The following is a 14093-nucleotide window of genomic DNA, read 5'->3' as shown; positions in this document are numbered from 1 at the left end:
ATTATATAAGAAGGCACAACGGGAGCATGGAAGCGATAGCGGGACCCACGAGGCTGAGATGGACGATTGCGACACATTAAGATGCGTCAAGATGCCGATGGAATCGATGATGACGAGATGGACGATCACAGGGCATGGAGATGCACCACCGCACACATAGATCTTGATATGAGTGATTAGGCCCACTAGCTCGGGCTTGATCACATTATGGTGTGATCCATGATCATCTGGTGTGATTACTCATGTGATGTGTGATTACTTGTACACCTACTAAATATATATTTGCATGCGATGTAGATATCTATTAAATATATATGTGTGTGATACGTCGTATTAGGAGACCAAATAAAAAATTCCCTCCCTTTATAATATTAAGTTGGTAAATATTAGACAATTAGATTGGCCCATGTGACCTTCCATCGTTATAGATAGGGACTAATTCCCAATGTAGGTTGAGTTGGTCGAGTCACTCGAAGCTCACCAATTTCATGATTCACCATCTTTCCTACGACATAGAGATGTCGGCGGTGGCCTAATAACATGGTATGCTTGGTCGAGTCACTTGAGGGCATATTGTTGAATCAAACTCATCTTATAGACTGAGCCTCTGGGCGGTGCCACCTCCTGTCAGGGGCGGTTGCACCTCTTGCCATAGCTCGAAGACCGAGCTCAGGCGGTGCCACCGCCTGACTGAGGCGATTGCACCTCCTACCAGAGCTCGAAGACCGAGCTCAAGCGGTGCCACCTCCTATCAGGGGAGGTTGCACCGCCACCTCCTATCAGGGGAGGTTGCACCGCCCAGTCTCGCTCGGAGACTGAGCCCAGGCGGTGCCACCTCCTGGCTGGGGCGGTTGCACCGCCCAGTCTCGCTCGGAGACTTAGCCCAGGCGGTGCCACCTCCTGGCTGGGGCGGTTGCACCTCCCAGTAGAAATCAGGGTCCGAATGGGTTGATCCATTCGGCCCAATTTGGGTTTTTCAGGGGCCCAATTGCCCCAAGATTAAGTTAATGGGATCACCTCCCATTTCCAACTTAATCATTGTGCGTACTACGATATTCTCTAAGACATTTACTGCAACTTGCTCCGGTGCGTCAATCATTTCTTCCGGCGAGCTTCCGGCGAACTTCCGTCGATCATCCGATGAACCCACGGTGATGCTCCTACGGACTTTCGGTAAACTCCTGGACTTGCGACAATCCACTTGGCGAGTTTCGACGAGCTTCTTTGGCAAGCTCATGGACTTCTCGGATTTGTTCCCGCAGAACCTCTGACGACTGTCCGAACTTCCGTTGAACTCTCGAACTCCCAACGTGATCATTGTCTTGACTCCGGCTCAACTCCTGCTGCATATCTTACTTTCATCGTAGTTAATCCTGCACACTTAAAACAAAACTTCGATTGAGACAATTAATCCTAAGCAATTAATCAAGTTGTCCGTCATGTCATTGGTCCCTCGACGCTTCGTCCGATTCTTCGGCGCATTGTCCTTTCCTGCAGCCTATTGCCCAATCGGCCAGTTGACTCTGCAACTCCGATATCCTTGGCACAATACCTGCTCTTCTTGGCCCGATGCCCAAGTCCATGGCCCGAACCCTTATGTCGATACGTCGAGCGATCCACCGGCCCGACGTCCAATCTTCTGACATGTTCCTCCGGCACAACATGATTTTCCTGCTTTAATTGTCTCATCCTGATCGAAGCATCCTGCGTCACTCAAAACACAGATTAAATCATAAACATATATCAAGTAGTTTCATCATCAAAATACGAGATTCAACAATCTCCCCCTTTTTGATGATGACAACCACTTGATGACGGAGTTAAACTTAACTCCCGGAGTTTAAACAAACTCCCCCTATCAATATGCCATATTGATAGAATCTTGAATTCAAACTGAATTCAAGCCATTGCAATATTTATCATGAATACTTGCAACACGTCATCATGAACTTATACATAAACTTATGCATAACATCATACTTCTCCCCCTTTGTCATCAACAAAAAGGAGAAGTCCAACTATTCTTGTGTTTGGAATATTAGTTTAACTTATTGCATGAAAAACATAATATCAAGTTTTATCATCATGCAGTTTTGAAGCCAGAAAATTCAGCAAATGTTACATCATGCTTAGAACATTCAAGCTATCAAGTTTTAGATATGCAAGTTTTACAGCATACAAGATAGCACTTTTAGAACATGCAAGCAAGCAATGCTACAACATTTTAGAACTTGCAGGCTAGCAATTTAGAGATGTTCAAGAAGGCAACTCTCGCTTATTGAAATATGCAAGTTGCAAGCTAGCAAATTTTTGCTTCCTTTGCAATGTTTGAGCTCGCAATTTTGCTTCCATTGCAAGGTGTAAGTTTAGCATGTTTAATTTTCTTGAGATAGCAACTATTTGCTTATCTTTATACTACAAGCTAGCAATTTTTACGATATGCAAGTTTTGCTTCTTGAGATAGGCAAGATAGCACTTTTGCAATTTTTGTTTGGCAACCTTGTGATGTTCAAGATAACAAGCTCTTTCTTCTCTTTTGAGAAGTGTAATTTTTGCTTTCTTTGCAAAGTGCAAGCTAGCAAAATGCCAAACTAGCAAGAGATATGTTTTACATGAGGCAAGCAAACAATTTGGCAAGTGTTACATTTGCATCTTCTTGACATTTCAATTTGGCAAGTGTTACAATTTGGCAAGAGATATGCAAGAAAATAAACAAGTTTTTGCATTTTCTTGACATTTCAAGCTAGTAATTATCGGTGATGTTCAAGATAGCAATTTCTTCTCTTTTGTAATTTTTGCCTTTTTCTTGAATTGTGCTAGCAATCTATCTCCCCCTTTGTCATTGTCAAAAAAAAGGGAAAAACCCTTTACATCAATTTCTAAATCATGACAAAGGTAAGTAATCATTCTTATTTGTGCATCATTATAGTTTTAGTGCACAAATTCATTAACATTTCATTTTTTTATGCACGATACCGAAAAATCAATCATCATTATGAGCATATCAAACATGATATTCAAGCATTCATGATATATCATTTTGGCAACATGATCATAGCTATTCAAATGATGGTATCTAAATGTCAAAATTCATTACACCCTATCATGCATGATCGAAACTTCTTATTTGTATACATCAAAACAAATTAATGAATATTTCATGTATTCTTATCATCACATAAGGAATATCAAGAAGAATTATTAGGTGATGAGATAAACATTTCATGAATACAAGGAATTGTATAAAAATCATATCATAAATGTTTCATGTATTCATATTATCACATGAAGCATACAAGACAACAATGCAAAGAAATCATGTCATAAAGAATATCAATGTGAAAATTCAGCAAAGATCACATGATACAATCGAAAAGCATGATATAATTATGCGATATATCATGAGATGATAATTTATCATATCAATGAAAGATATCAATGAGTATCAATTCGTGAATACCAAAGATATGATTCATGGTTCACTAAAATTCTTCTTAACAAGTTCACGATCAAGATTCATATAATTCTTAATAAAGCAAATTGATGTACAATCATCACATAAGACATACAAGGCAAAGAAATCTTGTTATTTCTATATTATGAAATATATGATATCAAGGCTCATGATTCATTTGAAAAGATATAGCACAAAGAGCAACTTGAAACATTCTTATCAAGATCACATTTTAAAATATTCCAAGTATCAAGATATCAATATGACACTTCATTGAATTCTGAGAAATCAAAAGATAAGTTACACTTTATTTGAAGAATTCTTTTTTGATAAATGTAGGGAGCATAATGAACGATCTTGATTTATAAAGAACTTCATGTTATAATTATCAAGATCATGATTTTAATAATTATTTTCTTTAGCAAAGAATCACAAAAGCACTTTATTTTTGCATAAGAAATCTCATTGTATTATGATTTATAAATTCTTTCTCTATACATGAATCATAGGAGATATGTATGTGAAACAAATCTTTGCAAGTAAAAACACTATCATTCATATTTCAAGATAGAATTTATAAGCAGGAATCATTTCATCAAATCCATTTCAGAAAAAATATTTTTCACATATAAGTGTATGAGAAAATCCGATTTTTATGCATTCGGACAAGACTATGCTATAGATTTTCAAATACAATCATGAAGACAAAACATGCTTATTGTTATAGAAATTTTTGTATTCAGCACATAATTTCCAACATGTTATTTTGGCATGTAATGACAATCAAATGATTTGATTATTCAATTAAGTCCGAAAAATAATTTTAACTAGTTTATGTATTCGGACACATTTTTGCCATAGTTTTTCAAATACACTCATGAAAATAACACATGCTTATCATCAGCTTAAAATCTCATGCATAAAATTATTAATCAAAATATTTAATTTCATCATTATGCATTTCTTCAAATCAAACATGATTTTTAATCAAAATCGAGAAATAACAATGGAAATCAACGTAATACACATTATTACTTCTTAACCATGATTTCATATTTTCAATCAAGATCATTTTATTTATTTATCATAAAATATGCAATGTTATCATTTTCGAAATTACTTAGCATGATCATAATTTTTTTTTTAAACATGTAATTTTTAAGAAAATTAATTCTAAACTAAAAGAGAAAATACATCATGAAAGCATCAAGTAATTTCAAAATAAATTAGGGGGATTTCGATTACCTCATCATTGAAAGCGATTAAGGCGTAGTTTACCACCTTGCCTTTCTTGATTTTCTCCTCGTCTTCGGAGGAGCTTGATTCATCCCACTTTGTGTTCTTCTTCTTTGGCCTCTTCCTTCGTTCAATTTTATTATTTATTTTAGATTTTTGTTTAATAAACTTATTAAGATTTAGTGTTCGAAGTTCAAGTTCATCATTGTCCTCATCACTTGAGTCATCGCTCAAGTGGTATTCATTTGTCCGGAGTTCCAAATCCTTCCTGTTCTTTGGAAGGTGATTTTGTTCATCATGTTCATCATGTGCATTATGCACCATTTCATATGTTATCAACGAACCAATTAGTTCTTCAAGTGGTAAGTTGTTTAGGTTTTTAGCTTCTTGTATTGCAGTTACTTTTGAATCCCACTTCTTAGAAAGAGAACGCAAAATCTTGTTTACGAGTTCAAAATCCGAAAAACATTTTCCAAGAGCTCTTAAACTATTGACGACATCCGTGAAACGGGTGTACATGTCGCCTATAGTATCGCTTGGTTGCATTCGAAAAAGCTCAAAATCATGCAATAAAATGTTAACTTTCGAGTCTTTGACTCTATTAGTTCCCTCGTGCGTGATTTCAAGTATTCGCCAAATGTCAAAAGCCGTTTCGCACGTAGAAATCCGATTGAACTCATTTTTGTCCAAAGAGTAAAATAAGGCTTTCATAGCCTTTGCGTTTAAAGAAAAATACTTCTTCTCCAAATCCGACCATTCATTCATCGGTTTAGAGGGAAGTTGAAAACCGTTTTCAATGATATTTTATAAATCCAAATTCATAGAAATCAAGAAAACTCTCATTCGAGTTTTCCAATAAGTGTAGTCCAATCTGTTAAACAACGATGGATGAAAGACCGATAAGCCCTCTTGAAAGTCATGAAGAGCCATTTCTCTCGGGTGTACATCCGAAATGAGAAATATCGGGCTCTGATACCAATTGTTAGGATCAAGAGCACTAAGAGGGGGGGGAGGGGGGGGGGGGGGGGGGTGGTGAATTAGTGCAGCGGAAATCTTTCGACGATAAAAAAACGTTCGAACGATAAAAATGATTTTGGTGTGAAAGTCGATTCTAGGATTACTTTAACTTAAGATCAAGCGAGATGACGTTAAAGTAAATCTATGAAGGCAGTTTGCAGTTATGATGAAAACCAGAATATAAGCGCAAACTGAAATACGACGTTCGTACGAAGAAACTGATTCACGTCTAAATGCTGATTCGGAAAGTGCAAAGCTTGAAACCCGATCGTATATGCGCAGAAAGAAGTAAGCTTTAGAGGAGGTTTGCAGTAAAGATAATATGCTCAAAGTAAATGCAAACCGAAATTTAGAGTGGTTCGGTCAATCTTGACCTACTCCACTTTTGGCTTCCTCCACCGACGAGGTCACCGACGTCATCTAGAGGCCTTCCTTCAATAGGCGAATGCCAACCACCGTTTTACAGTTTCACTCCTTTTGATGGGCTTAGGAGACAACCCTTACAGAATTTTCTCTCCTCTCTTTACAGCTCAGAACTTGGAAGAAAAGAGGGAGAAGGACTTTTGGCCTTTATAACAATTTTGAGCTCTAAAAATCATAGAACAAGATCAAGATTTCGGTGTGTATTCTGTGCCATTTCAGTGCTGAATGGGTGGGGTATTTATAGGCCCCAACCCATATCAAATTTGGAGCTAAAAACTGTCAATTCCTGGAATTCCGGGATAAGGCGGTTGCACCTCCTGACTAGAGCAGTTGCACCGCTTGGCAGAGCTCGAAGACTGAGCCTCTGGGCGGTGCCACCTCCTGTCAGGGGTGGTTGCACCTCCTGCCAGAGCTCGAAGACCGAGCTCAGGCGGTGCCACCTCCTGACTGAGGCGGTTGCACCTCCTGCCAGAGCTCGAAGACCGAGCTCAAGCGGTGCCACCTCTTGTCAAGGGAGGTTGCACCGCCCAATCTCGCTCGGAGACTGAGCCCAGGCGGTGCCACCTCCTGGCTGGGGCGGTTGCACCGCCCAGTCTCGCTCGGAGACTTAGCCCAGGCGGTGCCACCTCCTGGCTGGGGCGGTTGCACCTCCCAGCAGAAATCAGGGTCCGAATGGGTTGATCCATTTGGCCCAATTTGGGTTTTTCTAGGGGCCAATTGTCCCAAGATTAAGTTAATGGGATCACCTCCCATTTTCAACTTAATCATTGTGCTAACTATGATATTCCCTAAGAAATTTACTGCAACTTGCTCCGGTGCGTCAATCGCTTCTTCCGGCGAGCTTCCGGCGAACTTTCGTCGATCATCCGATTAACCCTCGGTGATGCTCCTACGGACTTCCGGCAAACTCCTGGACTTGCGACGATCCACTTGGCGAGTTTCGACGAGCTTCTTTGGCAAGCTCATGGACTTCTCAGATTTGTTCCTGCAGAACCTCCGACGACTGTCCGAACTTCCATCGAACTCTCGAACTCCCAACGTGATCATTGTCTTGACTCCGGCACAACTCCTACTACATATCTTACTTTCATCGTAGTTAATCCTGCACACTTAAAACAAAACTTCGATTGAGATAATTAATCCTAAGCAATTAACCATGTTGTCCGGTATGTCATTGGTCCCTCGACGCTTCGTCCAATTCTTCGGCGCATTGTCCTTTCCAGTAGCCTATTGTGCAATCGGCCAGTTGACTCCGTAACTCTGATATCCTTGGCACAATACCTGCTCTTCTTGGCCCGATGCCCGAGTCCACGGCCCGAAGCCTTCTGTCGATACGTCGACCGATCCACCGGCCCGACGTCCAATCTTCTGACATGTTCCTCCGGTGTAACATGATTTTCCTGCTTTAAATGTCTCACCCTGATCGAAGCATTCTGCGTCCCTCAAAACGCAGATTAAATCATTAACTTATATCAAGTAGTTTCATCATCAAAATACGAGATTCAATAGTAACGATGGTGATGACTTAACCAAACACCATGGTTAGTCGTGTCACTCGAGGCTATGGTGGTTCGGAGGTCAAACAGAACGGGAATCACAAGGAGTTGTGATTGGCAAGAGTTACCTACCTTTACGAGCTTAATATAATTGGTCGAGTCACTTGAGGTTACGTTAAGACATCGATTGGATTCTGATCCCCACTAATGATCTACCGGTGGTCTGTTAGGACTCTAGCTTGGAGAGTCCTAATTGAGAGGGACATTCATGTAAAACCTACCTAAGCCGACCCCTCTTCAAAAGGTGAAGAGGCCGGTTAGGGTTAGGAGGTTTTTTCTTAGAGAAGAATAAGGAGTTGTAAAGGAATAGGAGTCTTGAGTAGGAGTCCTATTAGGAGTTGGTTAGAAGTAGGAGTCTTATACACTTCATAGATCATCTTGGCTTCTATCTAAAATTGATCTATTCAGAAATTCATCTCTAAAAATGATTTTGTGTTGCTGCAAATTTTCGTCGTAACCCATTGAAATTTCTCGACGAGAATTCTGCAATCGTAACTTGCACCAATTTCCTTGCTGTTATACTGCCAAAATTTTCTTAATTAAATTAGATATCCTTGTTGTTATATAAACTGTGATTTTGCTATCAATTCCCTCCTCAATTCTCTCAAGTTTTTGGTGGAAATTACGTCAAGAAACTATTGTTTCTTCGACGACAATTCTACTCTTACAAGACAGCACATACTTGCTGCAACTTCCACTTATTTCTATCAAACCTTTGCTACCATCTACCACAGATCCAAAACTTTCATCTACAGCCCTAAAACTCCACTAAACCATACCCTCAAACTGCACCCAAAATAGCCACAAAACAAGCCTAAACCGTAGCCTACATCCACCGATCTACCAACCCTTTCGACCATCACCTCTCTCAACCAATACATGCCTTTAACCCGACAACAAAAGAGAGATCTTAGCATCACAGATTTGACGGCATATACTATGGCATCTGAGGAGGTAATCAATGCTAAATTCGAAGCCTTCGAGGCGCGAATGGAGGATAAGATTCGGACGCTCTTTACCGAACTCAGATTGGGCCGACCACTAAGCCCGAAGAAATCGCATCAAGGAGAGAGCTTTGCCCAATCACACCAAGCCCAAAGATATGACTTCCAAGAGAGGGGAAGCTCTATGACCAACCCCAACTATCCATGCATGAGAGTGGACTTCCCTAGATGGGAAGAAGGAGACCCGATTGGTTGGATCTTGCGCGTGCAGCGATATTTTCGGTACCATAAAACCGCGGATGCATCTATGGTGAAAATTGTTAGGATCGAGAGCACTAAGAGGGGGGGGGGGTGAATTAGTGCAGTGGAAATGTTACAGCGATTTAAAACCGAAAGCTGCGTTCGTCCGATAAAAAACGATTTCGATATAAAAGCAGAATCACAGTGCAGTTTGCGTCTAAGCGCAGTTTGTGTCTAAGCGCAGTTTGCGTCTAAACACAGTTTGCGTCTAAGCGCAGTTTGCGTCTAAACACAGTTTGCGTCTAAGCGCAGTTTGCGTCTAAGCACAGTTTGCGTCTAAGCACAGTTTGCGTCTAAACTCAGTTTTACGTCCAAACGCAGTTTTACGTCTAAACGCAGTTTTACGTCTAAACACAGTTTTGCGTCTAAACGCAGTTTTACGTCTAAATGCAGTTTTACGTCTAAACGTAGTTTTACGTCTAAACGCAGTTTTGCGTCTAAACGCAGTTTTACGTCTAAACGTAATTTTACGTCTAAATGTAGTTTTGCGTCTAAAAGCAGTTTTGAACCTTGAAAAGCGTTTTACGTAGAAAGCAGTTTGCAGTTATAAATGGAATCCGAATGTAAGCGTAAGCTGCAGTGTGAAGATCGTACGAAAACACGATTTACGTTTGAATGCAGATTCTGAAAGATCAGAGCTTAGAAACTTGTTCGTAAAGGCGCAGAGGGCAGTAGCAATGTAGGAGGTTTGCAGAAATGATAAAGTGCTCAAAGTAAAAGCAAACCAAATATTTAGAGTGGTTCAGTCAGTCTTGACCTACTCCACTTTTGGCTTCCTCCTCCGACGAGGTCACCGACGTCAACTAGCTGCCTTCCTTCAATGGGCGAAGGCTAACTGCCCTTTTACAGTTTCTCTCCTTTTGACAGGCTCAGGAGACAACCCTTACAGATCCTTTCCCTCATCTCTTTACAGCTCAAGACTTGAAGAACAGAAGGAGGAGAACTTTAGGACTTTACACAAATTTGAGCTCTTAGAATCACTGAAAAGATCAAGAATTCGGTGTGGTTCTGTGTCTCTTCAGTGCTGAATGGGTGGGGTATTTATAGGCCCCATCCCAGTTCAAATTTGGAGCTCAAAACGATCAAATCGATCAAATCCCAGAATTCCGGGATCAGGCGGTTGCACCTCTTGACTGGAGAGGTTGCACCGCCTGGCAGAGCTCGGAGACTGAGCCCAGGCGGTTGCACCTCTCTGTCAGAGGCGGTTGCACCGCCTGAGTCTGGCTCGAAGACAGAGCCCCCGGCGGTGCCACCTCTTGACTGAGGCGGTTGCACCGCTCTGCCAGAGCTCGAAGACCGAGCTCAGGTGGTGCTACCTCTCTGTCAGGGCGGTTCCACCGCCCAGTCTAGCTCGAAGACTGAGCTCTGGGCGGTTGCACCGCCTGGTTGGGGCAGTTGCACCGCCCAGTCTCGCAGCCCTGGCGGTTGCACCTCCTGGCCTAGGCGGTTGCACCGCCTGGTGCAATCAGGGTCCGAATGGTTCGCTCCATTCGGCCCAATTTGAATCTTTTCAGGGCCCAATTGCCCCAAGATTAAGCTAATGGGATCACCTCCCATTTTCAAGCTTAATCATCGTGCTAACTACGATTAACTCTAAGACAACTTTTGCAGCTATGCTCCGATGCGTCAATCGCTTCTTCCGGCGAGTTTCCGGCGAACTTCCGTCGATCATCCGATAAACCCTCGGTGATCCTTCTGCGGACATCCGGCATACTCCTGGACTTTGCGACGATCCACTTGGCGAGTTCCGACGAGCTTCGCTTGGCAAGCTACTGGACTTCTCGGATCTGTTCTCGCTGAACCTCCGACGACCGTCCGAACTTCCGTTGAACTCTCGAACTCCCAACGTGATCATGAACTTGACTCCGGCGCAACTCCTGCTGCTTGTCTAACTTTCATCGTAGTTAATCCTGCACACTTAAAACAAAACTTCGATCGAGACAATTAATCCTAAGCAATTTAACCAAGGTGTCCGACATGTCATTGGTCCCTCGACGCTTCGTCCGATTCTTCGGCGCATCGTCCTCTCCTGCAGCCTATTGCCCAATCGGCCAGTTGACTCCGCAACTCCGATATCCTTGGCACAATACCCGCTCTTCTTGGCCCGATGCCCGAGTTCACGGCCCGAAGCCTTCTGTCGATACGTCGACCGATCCACCGGCCCGACGTCCAATCTTCTGACATGTTCCTTCGGCACAACATGATTTTCCTACTTTAATTGTCTCATCCTGATCGAAGCATCCTGCGTCACTCAAAACGAAGATTAAATCATAAACATATATCAAGTAGTTTCATCATCAAAATACGAGATTCAATAATCTCCCCCTTTTTGATGATGACAACTACTTGATGACGGAGTTAAACTTAACTCCCGGAGTTTAAACAAACTCCCCCTATCAATATGCCATATTGATAGAAACTCTTAGATTCAAAAATCTAAGCAACATGCCATCATATACGGAGTTAACCTTAACTCCCAGAGTTTAAACAAACTCCCCCTATCAATATGCCATATTGATAGAACCTTGAATTCAAACTGAATTCAAGTCATTGCAATATTCATCATGAATACTTGCAACACGTCAACATGAACATATGCATAAACTTATGCATCACATGTCATGTCATCAACATACTTCTCCCCCTTTGTCATCAACAAAAAGGAGAAGTACCACAATCAAGTGTGTGTGATATTGGTTCAACTCATTGCATGAAAATCATAATATCAAGTTTTATCATCATGCAAGTTTGCTAATATCAAATATCAACATGAAAAATTGCGATGTAAGCTTTTGATATCATAACGCAAACATTTCAAGTGTTTATCAATTGTAGCATTTCATCACATGGTAAGATATCAATGCGTAAAATTACGATACAAGTTCTTGATATCTTAACGCATGATGCAAACATGGCATAATGCAAGTTTGGCAATCATAGCATCAATTCATATATCTCTTAATGATGCAAGCATTGCAAATATGGCAATCATATCAATTCATATATCTCTTGATGATGCAAGCATAGCATCAGTCTTGATAGCATCAATTCATATATTTCTCCCCCATTGTCATCAACAAAACGGAGAACGATATAAGCAAATTTTAAGCATAAGTGCTTGTTGTTATGTATGTGAAATAAATCCTTGCAAGTAAAAACACTTTCATCCATATTCATCAAATCCATTTCTCAAAAATTATCTTTCACATGATGTGTGTATGAGAGATGTATTTGCTAGTTAATTACATATGTCAAAAATCAATGATATGAACTAAACTTGATATGACATATGCTTGTTAAGTTTGGAAGAGAGTGAACTTGATATGTTAGATTCAAGAGAATCCGAAAATGAAATTTGACTCTTTCTTCCATTCGGACAAGGTTTTGCTATAGATATTCAATTACAATCATGAAGGTAAAGCATACTTGTTATCATGGAAGTTTTGTATTCAAGCACATAATTTTCAACATGTAATTATGTAAAATCATTATGCCAATCAAGTGATTCGATCATTCAATCAAGAAGGTTCGAAAAATAATTTTAACACGTTCAATCATTAGGACGTATTTTTGACATAGTTTTTTAAATACAATCATAAAGATAAGACATGCTCATCATCATGGTAGTATGATAGCAAGTTTACCATATACAAGCTAGCAAAAAATTTCTAAATTTTAAGGCCCGCAAGCTAGCAATTTTGAGATGTTCAAGAAAGCAACTCTTGCTTCTTGAAATATAAGTTTTGCTAGATGTGCAAGTGAACTTTTTGCTTCTTGAGATAGGCAAGATAGCATTCCTTGGTGATGTTCAATATAGCTAAGTTCTACATCATGCAAGCTAGTGAATTTTATAACATTTTAGAACATGCATAATCACCAAAGCATCATAAATTTTAATGATGTGCAAAATTACAAATTTTGCATGATTGCATTTGTGTGTCTTGAGATCTGCAAGATAGCACTTCTTAGTAATGTTCAAGATAGCAATTTCTTCTCTTTTGAGAAGTGCAATTTTTGCTTTCTTCTTGAATTGTGCAAGCTAGCTATCTCCCCTTTTGTCATTGTAAAAAAGAAGGGAAAAACCCTTTACATCAATTTTTAAATCATGACAAAGATTAGTATCAATCTTATTTGTGCATCATTATATTTTCAAATTAAAACATGCACATTTTCAAAACAAATAAACTCATTATTATATGCATCATTCCAAATCATCATTCATATTATTTCAATCATTGTTTCAATCACCACTTATAGCTTATCATGCACAATATATAAAATCATCTAACATGATACAATCATTTATTTTCAAAATATTTATCACTATTTTAATGTATGATAATGAAGTATTCATGATACCGAACATTAAATCAGTATTTATCACTTCATTTTAATCATGATTCCAAACATTTATCATTTAAAGCATTCATGATATACATTAAAAAAAACATGTGCATCATTCCAAATCATAAATATTTTAAATCATCATGATATTAATTTGTCACATTGCATCCTACCATGCATGATCGAAACTTCTCATTTGCATACATCAAAATAAATTCATGAATATCTCATGCATTCATATCATCACTTGAGGAGTATTGAAAAGGAATAATTGGGTGATGAGATAAATATTTCATGAGTACAAAGAATTGTATAAAAATCATATCATGAATACAAGGAATATAAGTCATAATCATTCAAGAGAAAATTCATTATTCATTTTCAATTCATTCAATTTGATAAATCAAGATTATGATTTTGATAAAACTTATTTCAATTTTAAATTATCAAAATCATTTTTATGGCTCACAAAATTTATAAATAGATTCATGATTTTATCGAGAAATAACAATGGAAATTAACATGATACACATTATTACTTCTCAACCACATATAGCATGATTTCATAAGGTATTTTTAATCAAAATCATTTTGTTTATCATAAACAGGCAATTTTCATGATTATTTTTAAAATTACTAGAATGATAAGCATGATTCCTAATTGTTTGTATTTTCATTATAAGATTATTAAACATGCAATTTTCAAGAAAATTAAAAAAAAAAAAATGCTTTATGAAAAGCATCATGTAATTTCAAAGTAAATTAAAGGCATTTTGATTACCTCAGCGTCGAAAGGCATAAAGGCGTAGTTTGCCACCT

Source organism: Musa acuminata, chromosome BXJ3-5 (genome assembly GCF_036884655.1).
Source record: "Musa acuminata AAA Group cultivar baxijiao chromosome BXJ3-5, Cavendish_Baxijiao_AAA, whole genome shotgun sequence".
Lineage (NCBI taxonomy): Eukaryota > Viridiplantae > Streptophyta > Magnoliopsida > Zingiberales > Musaceae > Musa > Musa acuminata.
This window is presented reverse-complemented; position numbering follows the sequence as displayed.